The 21,618-nt window shown below is 40.4% G+C and overlaps 1 long non-coding RNA gene across 12 annotated transcripts in view; it reads right to left on the bottom strand.

Annotated features, from left to right (window-relative positions):
• Nucleotides 1-21,618, bottom strand: part of LOC144314114 (uncharacterized) — a 445,307-nt gene that overhangs the window by 79,256 nt on the left and 344,433 nt on the right. For 7 of the 12 annotated variants that reach the window (XR_013379793.1, XR_013379791.1, XR_013379798.1 and 4 more), the window contains exon 1: nucleotides 13,404-13,539. The exons of 3 other annotated variants lie outside the window; for them this stretch is intronic. This is a non-coding gene — a long non-coding RNA (uncharacterized LOC144314114). Of the gene's footprint in view, nucleotides 1-3,455; nucleotides 3,556-10,617; nucleotides 10,752-13,403; nucleotides 13,540-21,618 lie in introns of those variants that run through there. 2 more of the 12 variants (XR_013379799.1, XR_013379797.1) reach the window with 2 other exon arrangements.

Here is a 21,618-nt window from a genome sequence, read left to right as displayed (position 1 = left end):
TGAACCTAGGACTCAGATATAAATCCATGCAAGGACAGCTAATGACAGAGTGACAGGCCATACTGTATTCATATTCACCCACCCTCTCCACCCTCTTGCAGGAGAAAGCCATGTGTACCAGATATCATCTTGGTCTTTTATGCAAAGACACTCCTCCTGGCTCTTCCTTCCAATCTGTCAGATATGCCCGGGCATGTCTTCAGCCCAAAGCACACAGATGAGGCTTAAAATAAGCCATTACGCAGGGGAGAAGGGTCTGGACTCCTGCCACCCGATTTCCAGCACTGGAACCTTGTGATCCTTGCCTTCAGCTGCAGAATGTCTAAGCTTTTGGAACCACTCCTGTGTCATATTTAGGGGCACTTCTGCAGCAGCTCCAAGGATGGCATTTCAAGCCTTAGGACTAGGTGCTTTCCGCCTTTTGCCCTTACAAGGTTTCTGCTGTACTCCTGCAACCAAATCCCCACATTTTTACTGAGAGCAGGAAGCTGAACCTTAGTCCCTGCCTCAATAACCTATCTGGGAGACTCTGTGCCCCTAAGAACTGTACCTGCAAGCACCTCTTTGAACTCAGAGAACTCATCACATTCAGGTCTGACCCCTCCCAGAATGGCCTTGCTTAGCACCTACATAATTTTGAGCTTTTTCCTGACACCATTCTTCATGCAGCAGCAGGAAACCAGGCTGGATACTACCATAGACAGCTGTGAACTCCAGAGAGAGCAGCTCAGACTTGATTCAGTAGACAATAGGGAGTGAGGCTAAGCGCTTAAGCAGGAATGCAACACAAGACACAAATCAATGGAGACATTCTCACCACTTTTGCCTTATCTTGGATGCAAGCTCAAGCTCCCCCAGGCTTTTAACCCTGAAAGGGAACTAGAAATAAGGGTTCTTGAGAGCTGGTTATTCTTATTCTCACCAGGTTTCCTCTTCTTTTATATCACTTTACGTTTTAAAACAAAACAAAACAAAACAAAACAAAAAACCCTTGTTGCTATTGTGCCTACAATAATAAAACTTCTCTGGCAATGATGTACTTAGAAAACGTCCAGAATAAAATTGAAACCAACTTGGGCATTCTCAAGTATCTTAAGTGCCTTTCCAAATGTTTGAGTTCCCAAACAATTCAAAATGCATTTAGTAGGATGTTTTCCATTTCTTGCTTAAACCCAAGTGGGCTTTAAGGAAATCAGAAATCAAGCATTCCTTATCCCTTCACACTTTAGCAAGCCAAATGTGATTTGGAAAAAGCTACTCGATATCCAAGAAAATCTTTTTACTTTGTAAATGAGGGTTCCCCCCCCCTCCTTAAAAGGGGTAATAAGAATTCTAAATGCAAACCAACTCAGAATTCTCTCCGTATAAGCTAGAAACTTAACCCATAAATGCTCAGTGTGTTTCTTTCCTAGTAATGTACTGATCTCCGTGGACGTTTTAAGAGCCATTTCACATCCTTGGTGTAATGCCCACCCTTAAATCTCGGTATCCATTTTCACGACCAAAGTGGAGTCCAGCTAAGCCACTGTATAATGGGCTTTCAAAGGACATTGTGAGCACACTGAAGGGTGTGTAGATTTTACCCCAGGTCCAAGAAAAGTGGAACCAACAGCCATGGGAGTGCTCCAGATAGATGGAAGAGCCTGAAACATATTGAAGGCCGGACAAGAGGGGAAAAAGGCCAGACTTCAAGCATAGAAGATAATATCGAGGGTTCCAAAGAAGCCCTAGAAATATCAGACACAGAGAAATAAATGGCTTTATGAATAGCCATGTAATCAATTCAGTAAGGAATAATCAGTCAGTATGCTGGCTACTAAGGCCTAGTTTGGAGAGGGAGAGAGGAAAAAGACCGAGTCCCTAAACACATAGTACGGATGTTCATTTTTAAAGGCTGATGAACATCACGGTAAAAATAAATATAACATTTTAGAAGCAAATAATGGAATGCGAAAACATGGGTAGCTGAGTAAGCAGAAAAATTCACTAAACCACTCAAAACTTAGTTTTCTCCAGTGGTTACAGAGATAATACTATTCACCTCACAGAAGAGTCTAAGAATAGGCCGTTCTAGAGTTTTTTTTCAGCATCAGTTTTCATCAGTTCTTTCTTTTTTCCCTTTGGAAATCAGAGACCTACAGATATTTTCTCCTTAGCACTTTCATAAGCAAAGACTGAGATGATCTAAAACAGCATTTGAAATTGGAAAGTGCAAAACAATTTTTTTAAAAGGAAGTCATTGTGTTGAGAGAGATAGGATCACTGGGTGGGAAAGTAAAGGGAAATGCCCCAAGAAAGCAGAGACAAGACCGAAAACACCCAGACAACCTTGGTCCTCCTCACTCATCAGGTGAAATCAGACCTGGCTCAAGGATGCTAACTACCCCTGGAGACTGGTCCACAATGGCCCTGAATCTACAGATAGCTAAACCTATGTTATCCAAATATCCACCAAGCTTGCTTATCTGTATGGCTAGTTTGGCTTCATAAAGGACTTGGACCTGGCCTTTTGGAAGTTTCCTGGACTAGGAATTACCCAGCAAGCTTTAGCAAATTGCAAGAGAGCTTGCCTAGTTAGACTCTTCTAAACCAAACTAACACCTTAAACTTCTAGAAAACAACCCAGTCATTAAGAGCAGAGTTAGGATCCTTGCAGAAAACAGACGATCCACTCAGAGTGAATAATATAAAAAGAGTTTAATAAGGAGAACACTGTTCAAGTATGGGTAGGGAAACCAATGTGAGTGACAGGTCAGGGGAAAGAGGGAGCAGAATTACTGAAGAATTATTAAACCCAAACGTTTGAAGAAGCTCTTAAGGGTCCCCAAGAAGCAAAGAAATCTGTGTAAATATGATGCACTTACAGGACACAGCCAGATATGGTGACACCCTCCCATCCTCAGGGGGAGAAAAATACCCAACCCCTACTTTCCCTCCTCTTGCATCCCATACCTTGCCATCAGCCAAGCCAACTGAAGCTGGAGGACAAGGGAGGATCCTGGTATGATCCACGTAGGCCTGACTCTCAGGTCACAGAGCAACACAGAGAAGGGATGCAGAGGTCACAGAGAAAATAAGCAACACAGAGAGATTTTTCTAGTTGCTCTGTATAGTGGGTTGAATTGTGCGCCCCCTCCCCCAAAGTTATGTTCAAGTCTGAATCCTCCAGTACCTCATCATGTGACATTATTAGGAAGTAGGATCCTTATAGAAGTGCAGGGAAAGAAGTCTTCCCTTTGTCCCTTCTGGAATCTTTGGCTGGTCTAATAATTAAATTGATGTAAGACACATTAAGAGGAGAAAAACAACAATTTAATAATAGGTAGACCTCCTGCATCATGGGAAAGACCCAGGAAAACTGAACAACTATGAAATACCTGCAGCATCACCTTTCATACCACCTTCCACTAAAGACAAAAGACGTTGAGGGTGGGGAGTTCATTAAGGGAAGTTACCGGGAAAACCATGGTAAACAAAGGTACAGTTGTTATGAAGATTGTAGCATTGCCTTCTTAATTGATAAGAGTTTCAAAAGACTGAGCCATCCTCTTCTTCCTGGAAGGGGAGGGACACACCATTAAAAGTGGAGATTTCCCTTATAAATGTACATGTGTACAAAAAGTTGACTTGCACTTGGTTTTCAGTGCTTCTCTAGTGTCTACACGTTCTTTAAAACAACCAGCTTAAAATACTCAGGATGCCAAAGAAGCCTATCTTTGGAGGGCGAACTGCTCCCCTTCTGAAGCTATCAAGGTAAAGCGAGGTCATTGTGGTGGGCCCTGATCCAATATGACTTGTGTTTTTACGAAAAGGAGAAACTAGGACACAGGCAGATACTCACAGAGGAAGGACACACATGGAGGAAACCACGATGTGACTCGAGGGAGGCATATACAAGCCAAGGAATGCCAGAAAACTCCAGAAGACAAATGAGAGAAGAAAGAATTCTTCCCTAGAGCCATCAGAGACCATGGCCTACTGACAGCATGATCTTGGGCTCCTAGGCTCCAGGACAGTGAGAATTTGTGGGGTTGTTTTTTGGCTTGCTTTCTTGTTTTTTTTTTTTTAGCTGTTTTTGGTGAGGCTGTTCCAGTTGCCCCCAGGGGACTCACATGCCTACAAAGGTGCAAGTAGTCTCTGACGGAACAGATTTGATTTTTCAGAGTAGGTGTTTGCTTCAAAATGGACCTCAAAAAGGATTGCAACCAACACTTTAATAAGAAAAGGGAGATGTCAGAGAGACCTGCTCACAGTCACACCAGCAATAACCAAGATAAAACAGGAGAGTCCCAGGAAAGCTCCCTGTGCACCCTGCATTGACAGGAGGTGCAATCACTCTTAACCTAGCAGAGCTCAAACATTCTCCAACACTCTGAAATTTCCCCTAGGATATCATCTAAGTTGAAGTATTCTCCAGAATGAATGACAAGTGGCATCCTTTCCTGAGCTCCCATATCTCTGAAGTACTAGCAGCTTTTAAAGGGGTAGCTTTCAAAGGAGTTAAAGAATCCATTTCAGAAATGAAAATTCGCCTTTGTTCTTTTTTAGTGCTAAGGGATAAATCTAATAATCCTGAGAGAGAGCACCATCAACCCGCTAGGACACTGTTTTACTTCCTTGTGAATTAGCAATAAAAACAAGTTACCCCAACAAAACTTATTGTTTGAGGATTGACTCTTCCACATATTCAAAAAAAAGAAGTTAAGAAACTACAGAGTCAGCAATGTAGACTTTTAGGGGTGAGGGGTTGCGGGCGGGGAAAGGAGAGAAAGAAAGCAAGCTCCACCTAGAACAAATAGGTTTCCTACAGCGCTGTGAGGTTCCTTATCTAGAGGAAGCTTTTGTTTACTTGTCAATCAAGGCCAGCAGATCTTCTGAGGACTGGCCACACCTTGGGCTGGGGAATGCTCAGGAAGGAATGTGGAAAGCTGAGGGGAGAGGCTGTTTCCTGATGGCTCAGCTACTGGCAAGTGTTTGGACCCTGGGAAAGTCGCCATGTAGGAATTCCTCTCTGAGGAGAGGAGCGGGAGCAGCAGGAACAACGCTATGATCCCCTGGTGGTGACTCCCAGTCACAGGGCTTGAGCAACACAGGCCAACCGCAGGGAGCTGTGCCTCAACCCATCCTGGGCTCTCAGCTGCCTGTTGTCCACCACCCTGGTCCAGTACCACAGCCAACATGCAGCACCGTTCTCCAAGCAAGTTCTCTCTCAGGAAGACCATGAGCTTCACACAAGGTGGAAGTTTAGGGATGGGAGTAACTAAGAAAAGTCCAACTGGGATTTCCAACTTGCCAACTTCTCAGATGGCAGTTCTTTCAGATGAAAGATATGCTTGGACAAGACAAGTGATACCTTCGTGGGCAGTTCCTGATTTCTTCTGCAGAGATCTAAGTAGTTGGGACAGTGTCCTCCCACATAAGACAACTCAGAAATTATATAACAGCTAATTACAGGACCGCTTCCCCTGCTTCTCACCTCCCTGTGCCCATGTTCTTTGAGCACAGCGAGCTGGGGAGACACATGGCGACTCCTCCCTGGCCAGGGCACCACTGAATGGAACATTCCTTTAATGGAAGCTCAAAGAGCTCATTTCTAAAACTGGTTTTCTCCATTTAGAAGTTTCTTCTCTGACGTCTAAAATTAAGCCATCCATGAGGAAGCATTTAACCATTCTAAGAGTTTCCTCCAGTTAGATCAAGAGAGCCAAAGTCAACCAAGAAAAATCAATATAAAATGTGCTATTCAAAACAAGATTTCCTATTTCTTAAGAGCCTAGCTGGAGAACAGCTGTTCTGATCATTTATTTGCCTTATTTTCTTCCACTCAGACATAAGCGGGACACTTAGCTTTCCCTAGGCATTTTGGAAACCTCCACGGCCTTCAATTCTGGTGCATTGGTGACCTCTAGAGGACATAATTTTGGTCGTGGTTCAATGTTAAGATTGAAAATCCATTGTTCGGGAAAGATGAATACATTATTAATTTTATAGCTGCAAAATAGGTTTTAGTCCACACAGCACAAGAGACTAAGAAGTTGTCTTCTTCCAGATAAAAACTCCAACATGTCAAATGATCCATTTTCCTGTAAATGAGAGGAGTTTGTTGTTCATGAAAACCTCAGAAAAGATGGATTTGTTTTCTCGTTTTAGAGTTCATTTTCCTAAGATGGATTGGTTCTCTCTTTGTTTTAGAGTTCATTTTCCTAAGGACTCCCAACTCGGCTGAAATACTAGAGACTAGCCTAGTGTCTTCAGCTCTTTTTTGTCTGCTCCCCATGCCTTTATGAACTACCCAGTTCAAAAAAGCATTCAAAGATCTTTGTTCTGTTCTTAAATACCTCTCAGCCCACAGGACTCAGCCCTTCCCAGAGTTCAGTGAACTCATTCACCACATGCCCCTCAATGACAGAGCTTCTCAGCCAGGTGAGGGCTCAGGGACATTCTCAAGCTCACAGAGGTTGGGTTGAGGCTAAATAATAAATAAATAAATAAATAAATAAATAAATAAATAAATAAATAGATAGATAAATAAATAAATAAATAAATAAATAAATAAATAAATAAATGGCAATGGGGTTCTCCTTACCATTAGGGTTACCCTGAGGCCCTGGGATGGAGCTGCCTTTCTCAGCTCACTCACAGCCAGGAGCCTTGAATCACATCCTCTCTCGGAAGTGACAGAAATCAGCCTAATTGACGCAGGACCACTTAGGACCAGATCATAGGATCATGGGGGAAAAAAGTATTTAAAACCATCTGCATTCCAGGCACTTTGTCAAGGGCCTCTGTGTCCTCTCATGTTCACAACAGCCCTGCAAGGTAAATGTTCCCCTCCACAGTTCTCTGCACAGAAACTGAAACCCGGGCAGCTCGGGCTGACGAAACCACAAATGTCACTGGAAGTTGGCTTATGTGTGTGTAATTCCCACTCCATCACAAGGCTTCTAACTGCATCCAAAGTTAGAACCGAAAAAGCCAGTGGCACTCAGAGTTCAGGATGTTCACCCTACAAATCAAGAGGCAGGAAGTCCAATGACAGCCTGAGGCCAAACACTTCAGTGGCAAAGCTGGAGCTAACAGCAAGTCTTTGCATGGCCGGGCGTGTTGGGCCCCTACACACAGTCCACAACCACTGCCTTCTTGCCTTTGCAGGACCCAGAGAGGGTCACTAATACTGTCAACAGAAATACCAGGAACTACTTCTGTAGCCTGCCTTCTCCCGGTGGCCTGGTTTCCACAGCGAGGAGATCTATCTGAGACCCTCAAGGAACCCTGTGAGGCTCCCACCTCTGACCCTGAGGCTTTCCTCACCAATTTCTCTTCAAGGGTGGGTGTCCTTCCTGACACCCATACCGGGGAGAACGTTGGACTCTCCGGGCAGAAGCACACATCCATTAAAAGAAGAAAGAAGAGGAGCAGGCCTGAAAACCCAAGATTAGAAGGATGAGGATGGAACTTGGATCAGCAGAAGGCATTTCTAGAACTGGAAATTTTATTCTTCTCTAAGCAACCACTTAGCATGTGACTTCTGGAAAACCCCATTAATTTTTCAGCAAGGCAGTTTCCACCTCAATATCATGTGTAGTTCTGTAAAAAAAAAAAAAAAAAGAAAAAGAAAAAGATATTCTTATCCCATTGAGCTGTATAAATAAATGATAAAACCATGGTATAGCATGGTATAAAGAATAAAGGAGAGCAGGCTGGATCACCAAGCTGTACAATCCATTGATTACACAACAATGGGGATTTAAACAATTTTTGCTTCTAGGCCTTCTTTCTCCTGCCCAGTTCTGGTCCCATCCCTCAACTTAACACTTCCTCAGAAAGGTCCCAGCTCCTTCAAAACTCTTGTCGGTGAAAGCTGATAGCATCTCTAACCAAGATTTGTTAAGTCAAGAGGCTACAGCAAGTGACAAAGCAGTGGCTGGGGGATTGTGTGGGAGTTTCACTGATCTCTGTTAGCAATGTCCCCCCACTGTGGCTGTTGACTGTTTTCAGTGACTCATCTTTGCAGTAAAAAGAAGAGGTTTCTGGGAACCACCCAGATCTTCAAGGCTATTTGTAAAAAAGTGACAAGCCTCCCTCATTAGGAATCAGGGGTGGAGGCGGGGAGGGGGCTTCCTCTCAAGCCTAAGGAACTTGACAAGTTAAATCTTATTAGTTTGGCCGGTAGCAATCATTCCAGAGAGTAGGTCAGGAAAAGTCCCATGTCAGTTGGCCAGTGAGCCGGAGCTCAGTGATGCTTTGGGGAAGTACAGGAAGACCATCACGCTCCATGGGGGGTTGCCCCACTGCAGGACCGTGAGGCTGTGGTATGGACACAGCTAAAGACTTCAGCTGCTTGAAAACTTTCCTCTGAGTTTTCACATCTGATCTGTCCTGTTCCAATCTCAAGGCCAGTTGTCCAATGGTCACTAGCACAGGCACTAATTAGAAAAGCCCTTTCAACCTTCTCCTCCATCTTTTTGCCATAATGGAGCCATTCATAACAGAACTACAGCAGGGGTCCTAGCAAGCAGGAAACTGCAGACTTTTTCCTGAGGAACCTGTGCTGTTCACCTTCTCCTAGTTCCTACCCCAGGAAGGATGGTTAGTATAGCGTTATGAGGGGTTTTTCAAATTCAGCTATTATTTCTGTAGTGGCCACTTACTGATGTACTTCGAGGGCTGAGCAGAGTTCTGCAGCAAGGAAGATGCCCTGGCACCTTCAAATCTCCCAGGCCATACCATAAAGCAAATCCCCCCATCCCCCCCACCCCTTCTCACTAAGCAGATGCCTCATCACAATTAGAAGCACCGGCAAAGACCTTTCAGCTGAGAAGTGCTTCAGGCAGTAAAATTGAGAAGAAGCACTTAAAAGTTTGAGATAATTGTCTGGATAAATGTAAGAAGCAAAATTTAATACTGAGCAAACATTCTCAGCAGGCTGCGAAGGCCAAACAGGTCTTCCTAGTATGACAAAAAAAAAAAAAAAAAACAGTAAAGAGAGATGAAACAAAGATCTGATTTACAGATAAAATACTGCTTTTCTATGTCTAAGAATATGGAACTAGGGGATTTTTAGTCCAGTTACAGATTGCTAGGGTCCTAGAGAAGAGAAAAGAGAGAATGAGTCACCAGAGAGCAAGCACAGTGACATCCAGGCTGATGGAGTTTCAGCTGGGAGAGGTAGTTTCATGGAGTAAATTTTGGTTTGTTTTTTTTTAATGCTTTACCAGAAGCAGGATGAATTCACTTCTTCTACAGCCCAGGAGGCAGAGTAGAGACACTCAAATAATGATGAGACTTATAAACAGAGACTATAGCTGTTCCCTAGTGCAAAGGGAGACCACCTCCTCAGAGAAAATACCATATAATCGTTGAGGTACCTGGATCATCTTGTTAGTGGTACCTATCACCTTTGAAAATCAAAGCTGGTTCTGTGTACATTTAGCAGTTGTTAGCAATGAAACAGAGGCTACTTTGTTTTATTCATGGTGTTCCTGGGCAAGTCTTGGTTGAACATTTCACTGTTTGCTTGTGCTCCATTTCTGGGAAACACTCCTCCTAGTGCCTTCCTGGTCCCAGGGCTGATAGATGCTCAAGACCTGTCTTTGAGGTGGTCCCTTCCTGGCTAGCCATTGGCTCCTCCAGAACTCCTGCCAGGGGCCGGCTAAATGCCAGGAGCCAGCAGAGCTTTTTGTAAGTAGTATCGCATTTAATTTTCACAACCACCCCCGGAAGGTAGGTAACTGCAGTAATCATTATTGCCTTTGGCTGATGAAGCATTATTGATTGCCTTTTTCTGGACAAGGTTGAGTCAACTGCACAAAATCAAGCAGTAAGTCAACACTAGAGAAGGGACCCTACAAAATCTTGACCTCAAAGTGTCTACTCTTGGCTCTTAACAGCAAGTGGTGCTGAATGGCCAGATCCTGGATCTAAGAGCAATTGTTCTGACCCCATCATTAGTTTTCTACTTTGCCAAGGCTGCTTCATAATACCACATAGCACCTTAGTTCTCAGGTGACTCTTCCTACTTTGAAGGTAGGGACACTGCCAGCCCAATGACTCATCTGTAGTAGACATTCAACTCTTAGTTGTCAATCATCTTTCATTTTCAGGAGAGAACATGATGGTTTAGAAATTGCCTAGGCTTTGGAATTTGGTTAATGTGCATTGAAATGGCTTAACAGTTTGAGCAACTAACTAGGTCTCTCTAGGGCTGGAGTTCCTCAGATATAACACAGTATTGCTGAGGGCCTACCTACCTGATGGGTTTTTATTTATTTTTTATTTTTTTGAAGATGGAACAAGTCAGTTTGTGACAGAAGGCTACGCAATAACCAACACATTTGGGGGGATTTAATGTATGTTCCTTCTCTTCCCTGGATATAACAGGACACAGACACTATCAGATTGAAACCTTTAAGAGAAAGCGAAGTCAACATAAAAATAATACTAACCATAAAATTAATAGTAAATAATGAAGAATAATACTAATCATAAAACACATTTTTAAAAAAACCACCAAACTTCATGAGCAAGGAATATCTCTCAATATGAAGACTTACTAAATTCTCATAGAAGCAAATGATTTAGCACACTGGTAAGTACACGTCTAGCAGGAATACTTACCATTCATCCTGGTAGAGCTGATTTTTTAAATTATAAAATCCAGTTGGGAGCTGAAACTCAGTACTCTGAAATTTGTAAGGTAACTAGTTGCTAGAATCTGAGCTGAAGAAGGAGCTATCTAAAACCATTACAACATGGGTATGTTTGTGGGGGTGGGAGTGTGTGGGCATGGGTGCCTAGCTCTCTTGAATCATAATGTCTTAGATCCAGATATGAATTGATAAATTATTTTAGTAGAGGTTTTATGACTCAAAATATTGTGGGTTTTTTCATGGTAAAAAATGTAGAACATGCTTCATCTAGTGTGGTTTAAAAGGGATTTTTTTTCCAACATGCATAAGTGAGGGCATTCATAAGTTTTTTTTTTTTAAGATTTTATTTATTTATTCATGAGAGACACATAGAGGCAGAGAATCCTTCGTTGGGTAAACTACTCCTAGTTGGGTATTTTGTCAGAGTTGAAGTTACTCCCACTGTATATAAGGTAACTTCCAATTCCTGTTCCATAAGCTTTACATGAAAATATGTCTTATGTCTTAATATATTATTTTGGAGACTGTTCAGCATGGCCTTCTGGCGCTCCGGGTATGAAAGCTTTCCTTTAGATACCCAGATTGGCTTAAATATTAAATTACATTTCCTGTAAAAATCTTATAAATGGAAGCACTTGGGTGGCTCAGTGGTTGGGTGTCTGCCTTCAGCTCAGGTAGTGATCCCGGGGTCCTGGGATCAAGTCCCACATTGAGCTCTCCACAGGGAGCCTGCTTCTCCCTTTGCCTGTGTCTCTGCCTCTCTCTGTGTGTCTCTCATGAATAAATAAATAAAATATTTTTTAAAAACTGCAGCACTATGAACCCTAAGGGTAATTATTTTCTTTTCCTGAAGAAAAAATGCTGCCAAGTAATTATGAAACATCTTTTTAATACTTAGAATTTTTACTAGACATAGATGTCTTCAGCTTGGATCTGTATCGTATCACCCCTGTGTGTTCCTTAAAATGTCAAATAAACTGGTTAAGAAATCTCTAAACTTGTACAAATTCAGAGTTTAACTTAACTCAGTAATTTTCAACTAAAAATTGCCAATGAGTTTTCTATTCTATATTGGTCTCTGTGCTATCAAGAGCAGAAGTGATTTACTCTTAAAATGGTCTTTGAAAGAATTAAATGCCACTGGTGCTGAGCTCTGAAGTTAACTTTTAAAGTAAGCAGATTTTCCCCTTAAAGAATGTTGCTAAAACCTACCATGTCCCCCATCTCCTCCCTTAGTTCTCAGAGATGAAAAATGTGCTCTGCTATTGTTAAGCTCCTGGCACATTCCTTATTCCAAAGATGGTAAAATACAAAAATAACTATGTACCTTAAAACTGAATATTGAAATAAGAAGTCTGAAGATAGAAAATCCATGGTAGATTCAATGAGGAGAATATGAAAGGGGCTCATTGTATCCTTCTGTTTCCCATGGCTTGTGCTCTCATGGTCACAAGATGGCTACTAGAGCACCACATCATGTCTATGCTCAAAGGAGATAAAAAGAAGAAGGACAGGATAGCAGTGGTCTAACAACCATTTTATCTGAAAAGCTAATCTTTTTCAGAAGCCTCCTAGTAAGAGAATGTGATTTCTGACTAGCTTAACCTTATCTCAAATCATGAAATAAACCTATATAATTACTATTCCAAACAAAATTGAGGTTCTATTAACAATAAAGGAGGCAAAGAATAGTTCTTTGGTGTTTCAGAGACAACCAACTGTATCTGTTGCATACTGTAAAAAAAAAAAAATAGACATTCCTTTAAAACTTTAGCTACTCTCCTTAAATTAGAAGTTGGAAAAAAATAAAAACCCTCAAATTTCTGTTATGCCAATATCATCTACCTAAGCAATAATAAAAATAAGATACTTCTACATGGAAAAAAAGAAAGAAAGTTGGAGAAAAGTCTCTGGTTTCAGACTAGAGAAATAAGCAAGTGTCTGATAGAGACTGGTATTTATAAAAGTCACTTTTTTTTTAGTGATCTAGAACTCACTAATATACTTCACCACATTTTAATGCTATAAATTTCAAACTTTCAACTTCAAATCTTTTATTATGTGCTTCATCCCCCTTCCCTATCAAATGTTGGATATTTTCAATAAATTATCTGCCTATAGTATAATCAGTATCAAATAGATTAAATAGTCTGTTCGGTGTTTATAACATAGGCCCATTTCACTGGTATGATTAAATGACAGAACTTTGAAAGTGCCATTTAATAGGTATTTCAATTTCTGATAAGGATAATGAGGATAATTAGTGGAGTACCTTTCAGTGGCCCCAAATGTGCTGTTATCTACCCAATTCGTGGATCATTTTTATTAGCACCTACACACTCATCTCCTCCTGCAGTAAGTAATTAGTAATGGAGAAGAATGAACCTAACACGTTCTTCTGTGGGGCTTATTAAACAAATGCTAAAATTAAAGTAATACGAAATCCCCAATAAACAGCTAATCTTGCTGTGATGTGGACTTGCTTGAGAATAATATGAAAACAAATGCAATGAACACCTTTCTAAATTTTCTCAACTGCTCTTTAAGAGTAAATCCTCATCAAGACAAAACAGAGTCCTTTAGGGCAGAAAAAGAATCCTTTTATTCTTAGACCTAGTAGTCCATAACGTGCCAGGATTTTATGTAAACCTGATATGAGAAAAATCTAACTTATCCAGTAAGTTCAAGAGTCTCCAAGCCCAGCAGACAGAACCCTTACCAGCTCTATGACTTTAATCACTTAATTACACTTACTCTCTGAGTTTTCAATCACCTATCAGGGTTCCTACTCAGTGTAGATTTTCCAACAAATGGCTGATTCTAATTAGCATTAAAAATTAACCAGCCTCTATTTCAACAAGGTCAAACTTAGAAGGGGAGTTTCCCAGCTAGCTCCTGACCCCAAAACACGTGTCATCTGCCATGTGATTATGATGCAGTGATTCATGCACTTGGGTTAGGTTGAGGCAGCACTTCCCACAGACTATAAGGTCTCTAAGGGCAAAAGTGTATTGATCTTTGTAGCTACTCTTCTTATTTCTAGCATAGAATTTCTATTTTAATACAATAGGAATAAATGCTTATTGAAACAAACACACCTTTTTCACTTACTTGCAAGGTGTCCTTAGAATTATATGTATTTGAGTGAGGAAAAAGAAAGGAAAATAACAAAAACCTATCAGGTCCCTTTCAGAAGGAACAGAGAATGAAAGAGAAAGTAGAATGTGTCCCAAATGAGATAAACAGTGAGAAACTGTCACAGAGAACCTTTGTGGGATTACCTAGAGGCAGATAAAGCTTGTACCTAACACATCAACAAGACAGAAGCACCAGAAGAAGTTTCAGTAACTAATTTATAGCTTCAGAAAAGAAAATTCCAATAAAATGTAGTCATCATGGAAAATATCAGGACTTATTTTTTCCATAAAAAATAAGTAGTAATTTATTCTTTTAAATTATAGGAGATGGGTCTTAAAATGTTTTCAGGGTTTCTGGTCTTTTAGTGTTTTAAACAGTTTTTTTTTCCTGTTTTAATGTTTTAAAACATTAAACTGACCAACAACTGCCTCACCCCGGTGAACAAGGTTAGTGGAAAGAGAGGTAAACCATACTGATAGTATGTACCATACACAGCCATTGTGGTCCATGCCAACACGTTTGTGTAAACCCCTGCCAGAACTTGTCCATCTAGAGAAGACTGAGACACAGTTACCAACTCAAAGGCCTAGAGGGATGAAGCAGACATTTTTGTTCTTCCTTTCAACATCTCCCCTTCTAGTAGAATCACAACTGTGTTCAGATACACACCTTCCCCCAGGTACAGGCCAGGAATTTTTAGTGTATACCAAAGCTAGGCAACCATATACCTACTGCCAGAACATTTCCATCACCTCACAAGAAAGCCCATATTCATCAGTAGTGGTTCCCTATTCCTTTCTCCTCTTCCCCAGCAACCATTGATGCACTTTCTGTTTCCATACTTTTGCCTATTTCGGGTATGTCATATAAATAGGAGAAAAACACATGTGATTTCTTTCTCACTGGCCTCTTTCACTTTCCATACTGTCTTCCAGATTCTGGCATGTTTTAACAGTTACCAATACTTGGTTCCTTCGTGCTGCTGAATGACACTCCATTGTGCGGATAGACCACATTTTATTTGACCACTTAACAGTTAGTGAATGTTTGGATTATTTTTATATTTTGGCTATTGTGAATAATGCTGCTGCAAACATCTGTGTACACTTTTTATGTGAACACACCTTTAGTTCTCTTGGGTAGATCCTTAGGAGGATTTTGATTTTTACTCTGAGTAAGACTGGACATCATTGGAAAGTTCTGAGCCAAGTAACGATTTACATCTCTCAAAGACTATTCTCAATTCTATGGTTAAGATCAGACTGCATATGGAAGCAGACAGATCAATCTGAGGCTGCTATTTTTTTTAAAAGATTTTATTTATTTATTCCTGAGAGACACAGGGAGAGAGGCAGAGACACAGGCAGAGCGAGAAGCAGGCTGCATGCAGGAAGCCAGATGTGGGACTCGATCCCGGACTCCAGGATCATGCCCTGGGCCGAAGGCAGGTGCTAAACCGCTGAGCTACCCAGGGATCCCTGAGACTGCTCTTTTTTAATAGTGAAAGTGGCTAAGACTAGGAATGCAGCAGAGGTAGTCCTGAGAAGTGTTTATAGGGTAAATATACTGAAAGTAAAGCTTACTGGATTCCCAGATGAAAATCATACAGGGTACGAGGTAAAACAAAGTCAAGGAAGACCCCAAAATTTTTGTCCTGAAGAACTAAAGAAGTAGAGGTGCCATGTACTGAAAGAATAAATATTGCAGAACAAACTGAGGGAGAAGATCACAAGTTTGGGATTGCATGATCAAGATGCCCAAGTGGAGAACTAGGGTGTAGAGTTAGATTTGCAGTTTATAGAGAAATGCAAGATGCAAGTTTCAGAAGTCATTGTATGGGTGGTATTTAATATATAATCATCTCAGATTCTTTTAAACATAGGCAGCATCCCTACTTCCACCTTTTCAGCACTCTGTGGGTTCACCTTCTAATACCTCTGGCAAATTCCTCGTCTCTCCCTGGAAATGCCCACAAAGCATTATTCTATCTTATCTTGGCCAAAAATGAGGATATGGCCAGCAAAAACGCTATGGCCCCAAGTCTTTACTCCTGCCCAATAAAAAGGTATTTTATCCTTTCTACAAGCTTTATTTCAGTGTCAGCCCTGGGCAACACTGAGTTTTGTTAGTTATAAGATTACTTCACTGAACTCTTAACATGTCTACCAGTCTTATTAGTTTTCTGAGGACAGGAACTATCTATGGTCTGAGCAGTAGATTTCTATTGCTGTTGCAACTAACACAGACTTAGTGACTTAACACAATTGTATTATCTTACAGTTCTGGAGGTCAAAAACACAAAATTGATTTCTTTTTTTTAAAAGATTTTATTCATTTATTCATGAGAGACAGAGAGAGAGAGAGAGGAGAGAGGCAGAGGGAGAAGCAGGCTCCATGCAGGGAGCCTGACATGAGACTCGATCCCGGGTCTCCAGGACCAGGCCCTGGACCGAAGGCGGCGCTAAACCGTTGAGCCACCCGGGCTGCCCACAAAATTGGTTGCAATGGGCTGAAATTGAGGATCAATAGGATGCTGTTTCTTTCCAGAGTTTCCAGGGGAGAATCCACATCTGTATCTTTTTCAGTTCTAAATACCACCTACACTCTTTGGCTCATGGTCTCATTCTTCCACCTTCAAAGCCAACAATGCTGGGATGAGATCTATTCATGCTTTGATCTTCTCATTCTCCTTCTTCTGCCTCCCTCTTCCACTAATAAGCACCCTGTGTTAGATTAGACTCACTTGGATGATGCAGGATACTCTTCCCATTTCACATCAGCTGACTGGCAACCCTAAAATATATGCCTTAAAGATTTTATTGAGAGAGAGCAAGAGAAGAGGTGAGGGGAAGAGGAAGAGGGAGAAGCAGTCTCCCCCCTCCCCCAGCAGGAAGCCCAAAGCAGAACTAGATCCTAGTAACACAGGATCATGACCTGAGCCGAAAGCAGATGCTTAACCAAGTGAACCACCCAGGCGCCCCTCATTGGCACCTTAATTTCACCCTCTGTTTATATTCCCTTTTGTCATGAAACCTAACATATTTACCAGTTTCTGAACCAGGATGTGGGAATCTTTAGGGACCATTTTTCTTCATATGGTGATCTGGAACCTATGGCTCCTAGCGTAATGCTTAGTGCATACCAGCACTGGTGAATGCAAGTGAAAGAATGAACTAAGAAATTAACACATCTCTGGGGACCTACAGCTGGATGTTTTCCTTCAAACCTGGAAAACAGGAAAAGTTCACTAAAATAACATACCTGCCCAATTCATTTTTAGTGGAATTCAGGAGGAGAGATAGAAAGCAATTTTTGAAGGGTTTAAAATTAGCATCTCTTTAGTTGTCCATAGATCAAAGGAGTAGAAAACCTGGGATTCTTGGGTGATTCAGTGGTTGAGCATCTGCCTTTAGCTCAGGGCATGATCCCAGGGTCCCAGGATCGAGTCCCGCATCGGGCTTCCTGCATGGAGCCTGCTTCTCCCTTCTCCCTCTGCCTGTGTCTCTGCCTCTCTCTCTGTGTCTCTTATGAATAAATAAATAAAATCTTTAAAAAACAAAAAGGGAGTAGAAAATCTTAAAGGAAACAAAACGTTGTATTTCCAATCTTAAACATCTTACCTGTAATTTAGTGTATGGGCTATAGGTAATATGTTTAAGATTGTGGGCTTGTGATTCTTAAGGATTCCAGAGAATTGAATTCAAATCAATCCAATACTCTGATCAACACTAACACTGAAAATAATTTTCAAGTACTTTGCCAAGATCCTATAAATGTCTCAAAGCCAGATTCTTTTTTTTATAAATTTATTTTTATTGGTGTTTAATTTGCCAACATACAGAATAACACCCAGTGCTCATCCCGTCAAGTGCCCCCAACAGTGCCCATCACCCAGTCACCCCCACCCCCTGCCCACCTCCCCTTCTACTACCCCTAGTTCTTTTCCCAGAGTTAGGAGTCTCTCATGTTCTGTCTCCCTTTCTGATATTTCCCACTCATTTTTTCTCACTTCCCCTTTATTCCTTTTCACTATTTTTTATATTCCCCAAATGAATGAGACCATATAATGTTTGTCCTTCTCCGATTGACTTATTTCACTCAGCATAATACCCTCCAGTTCCATCCATGTCGAAGCAAATGGTGGGTATTTGTCATTTCTAATGGCTGAGTAATATTCCATTGTATACATAGACCACATCTTCTTTATCCACTCATCTTTCGATGGACACCGAGGCTCCTTCCACAGTTTGGCTATTGCGGACATTGCTGCTATGAACATTGGGGTGCAGGTGTCCCGGCGTTTCACTGCATCTGTATCTTTGGGGTAAATCCCAGCAGTGCAATTGCTGGGTCGTAGGTCAAAGCCAGATTCTAAAGCAGTGAGAGCCAAGTAGCAAAATTTCTTAACCCACCTCCACTTCCACAGAACGGTCTTCCCCCATTACACTTAATTTTTATTAGTTGTTTGTCTGTTTTTCCTACTAGTCCACAAAGTTCATGCCAATAGTGCTCATTTGCTAGCACTTGGCACATAGTAAATGTTCAATCAGCTATTGGTGAATGACTTTGTTGAATTACTACCCATGAAGTGCATATTGAATCAGAGGCAGCTTTGTCATCATCACTCCCCTCGTCCTGAGACCTTGGAGACTCAGACCTGTCAATGGTTCTCTTGGGACATCTGCCCTTTGACTCACTTTTTAAATACTGGTCTCTATATTGTCTTGAACAGACATTCATTTGTCAGTTAATCAGCAAGCTGTTCTGTTGAAATAAGAACATTGCATATCAAAAAAAAAAAAAAAAAAGAACACTGCATATCAATACCCTGATTGTGTCACTGACAAAGTTACAGAAATGGAAATTTCCCTTCAGTGTATCATCAGGTTGAGTCTTCTCAAAAGAAACATTTTGTGGGTGTATATGAGAACATGCTGTAAGCAAAATAAAAGTTGGGTTTATTTGATTTTTTTTTTTTTTTTTTTTTTTTTAGTTTTTCAAATCTAACTCCCTTGGATTTGTGAGTAATCTTATGCAATTATTAAAATGTGATTCATCCTGAGAATCGATTCCAAATACTTTATCCTTTCAAAGATGGGCTGTTTGTCATGATGAGTGAACAGATTATCAAGCAGTGGTTCAGGGAACCACAGAATTTCCTAGGGGTTGTTGGGAAGTCTACTTATAAAAAACATGTATAATGTATTTTATCAAATCCCGCCCCAACATGGCATACAGAACTTTGGTTCTAGAGACGAAACAAGTTTTCTAAAAATTTAAAAGTTAGAGCACAATGAAAGGAAAGAAAAGGGGCACCTGGGTGGCTCAGTCAGTTAAGCATGTTGGTTTCAGCTCAGGTCATGATCTCAGGGTCCTTAAATCAATCATGGAGTCCTTGGGCTCCGCCATCATGAGGGAGTCTGCTTGACATTCTCACCTTCTCCCTCTGCCCCTACCCCTGATCAGACATTCTCTGTTTCTAAAATAAATAAAATCTTAGAAAAGAAAAGAAAAGAAAAGAAAAGAAAAGAAAAGAAAAGAAAAGAAAAGAAAAGAAAGAAAAGAAAAGAAAAAAGAAAAAAGAAAAGAAAAGAAAAGAAAAGGAAAGAAAAGAAAAAAAGAAAAGAAAAGAAAGAAAAGAAAAGAAAAGAAAAAAGAAAAGAAAAGAAAAGAAAAGAAAAGAAAGAAAAGAAAAGAAAAGAAAAAAGAAAAGAAAAGAAAAGAAAAGAAAGAAAAGAAAAAGGAAGAAAAGAACCTATTGTTGTGGAAGTGGACTCTCTCACCACTGAATTTTGCCGATTGCCAACTCCAATTCCAATCAGCATCAGAGTAGTTGCTTCAGATAATAGATCACTAAGCAAGTACAGACTTTAATGGTTTCATCCATAACCTTATATCCATCTGAGTATGGAAAGGGTGAAGGTATAGGCCAGGAGAGACAGGAGGCCCCTGACTAGGCTCTGAGGGTATTTCAGGTACGAAGATACTGACACAGAACAAAGACAGAGATCAGGAAAATTTAGACCATCCTTTCCCAATTACTAGGGTTAAAATGTTCTAATAATTCTATTATGAACACAGAAAATAAAAATAACTACAAACACTGATCCAGCATCAGAGGAAAATTTCACTATAAAGATTAGCCAGACTTAGAAATATCTACCTATAGATCATAGATGTCACAGAAACAAAAACTCTCACACAACGTATAAGGATCATGTCTTGTTCCAGACAACTGACCACTGGCAAGTTTCCTGATAAAGTCCTAATACAAGGCCCTCATTGGCAACCTGGTTAGGACTCCTCTCACTCCTGAGAGCTTTTTCAGTGTCCTTGATTAATAAAACTCTATCATTTCACTCACTCTTTTGTCCGCAAGATTCATTCTTCGGCTTCATGACACAAGAAACTTACTCTCCTTTTTCACATCCAGATTCTACTTAGGAGGGAAACAATATCTTATAAAAGAACATGGATCATCAAATCACACTTCCTGAGTCTGAATCCCAGTTTGTCCAGTTAGCAGCTTTGTGACCTTGAGACCAGTTTCTTAACTCTTTACCTCAGTATTCTCAACTATAAAATCATGTGATAATAATAGAAATGAATAGAAATGACCTCATTTTCATATATGTGGAATCATAGAGTATGTAACCTTTTAAGACTTGCTTATTTCATGCAGCATAATACCCTTGAGATACATCCAAGTTGTTGTGTCTATCGGTAGTTCACTTTCTTTAATTACTGAGTCATATGGATGTATCACAGTTGGTCTATCCTCTCACCTGTGAAGGATATGGGGTGTGTTTTAGGTTTGGGGATATTATAAATAAAGCTTCTCTGACCATTTGTGAACAAGTTTTTGTGTCAGCATAAGTTTTAATTGTTCTAAGAGACACAAGTAGGAGGGTAACTGCTAGATCCTATGGTAAATTTAATTTTATTAAAAACTACCAAGCTGTTTGCTGCAGAGCAGCTGTTATATATTGTATTCTCACCAGCAATGTATGAGAGATCCAGTTGCTCTGAATCCTCGCCAAAAGTTGAGATTGTCAGTATTTCTTATTTTAGCCTTTATAATAGGTGTGTGGTGATATCTAATTATGGCTTTAAGTAGCCAATTCCCTAATGGCTAACTATGATGAGCAGCTTACTGGCCATCGGTATATCATCTCTAGTGAAGTTCAAGATTTTTTGCCCATTTCTTAACTGGATTGTCTTTTTGCTATTGAGTTTAGAGAGCTCTTTATATATTCTGACCACAAACGAAATTTAAAATTTCAGATTTGCAAGTATTTCTCCCCATCTGGGAGGTGTCCTTTCATTCTCTTAAAAGGACCTTTCTCAGAACAAAAGTTTTAATTTTCATAAAGTCCAATTAATGGATTCTTCTTTTGTGGACTGTGCTTTTGGTATCACGTCTAAGAACTCTTTGCTAAACCCTAAGTCAAGAAGACTTTCTCCTATATTTTCTTCTAAAAGTTTTATATATGTAAACCCTAAGTCAAGAAGACTTTCTCCTATATTTTCTTCTATAAGCTTTATACATTTACATGTTAACATTTCATGTTAATTACTATACAAGGTGTGACCTTTAGGCTGAGGTTCATTTTTTGTGCCAATGGACATTCATTTGTTCTAATGTCATCTGTTGAAAAGACTGCCCTTTCCCTATTGAATCACTTTTGCACCTTTTGGCCATACCTGCATAGTTCTATTTCTAAACTTTATACTGTGTTCCATATCACACTGTGTTTTAATTGTTGAATTCCTTGTCTCTCTCTCTTTCTCCTCCACTGGACTTAAAAGTGATGACTGTGTTTTTCTCAAC

Source organism: Canis aureus, chromosome 5 (genome assembly GCF_053574225.1).
Source record: "Canis aureus isolate CA01 chromosome 5, VMU_Caureus_v.1.0, whole genome shotgun sequence".
Taxonomy (NCBI): domain Eukaryota; kingdom Metazoa; phylum Chordata; class Mammalia; order Carnivora; family Canidae; genus Canis; species Canis aureus.
The sequence above is the reverse complement of the archived record's forward strand: the minus strand, read 5'-3'. Positions and strand labels throughout refer to the sequence as shown.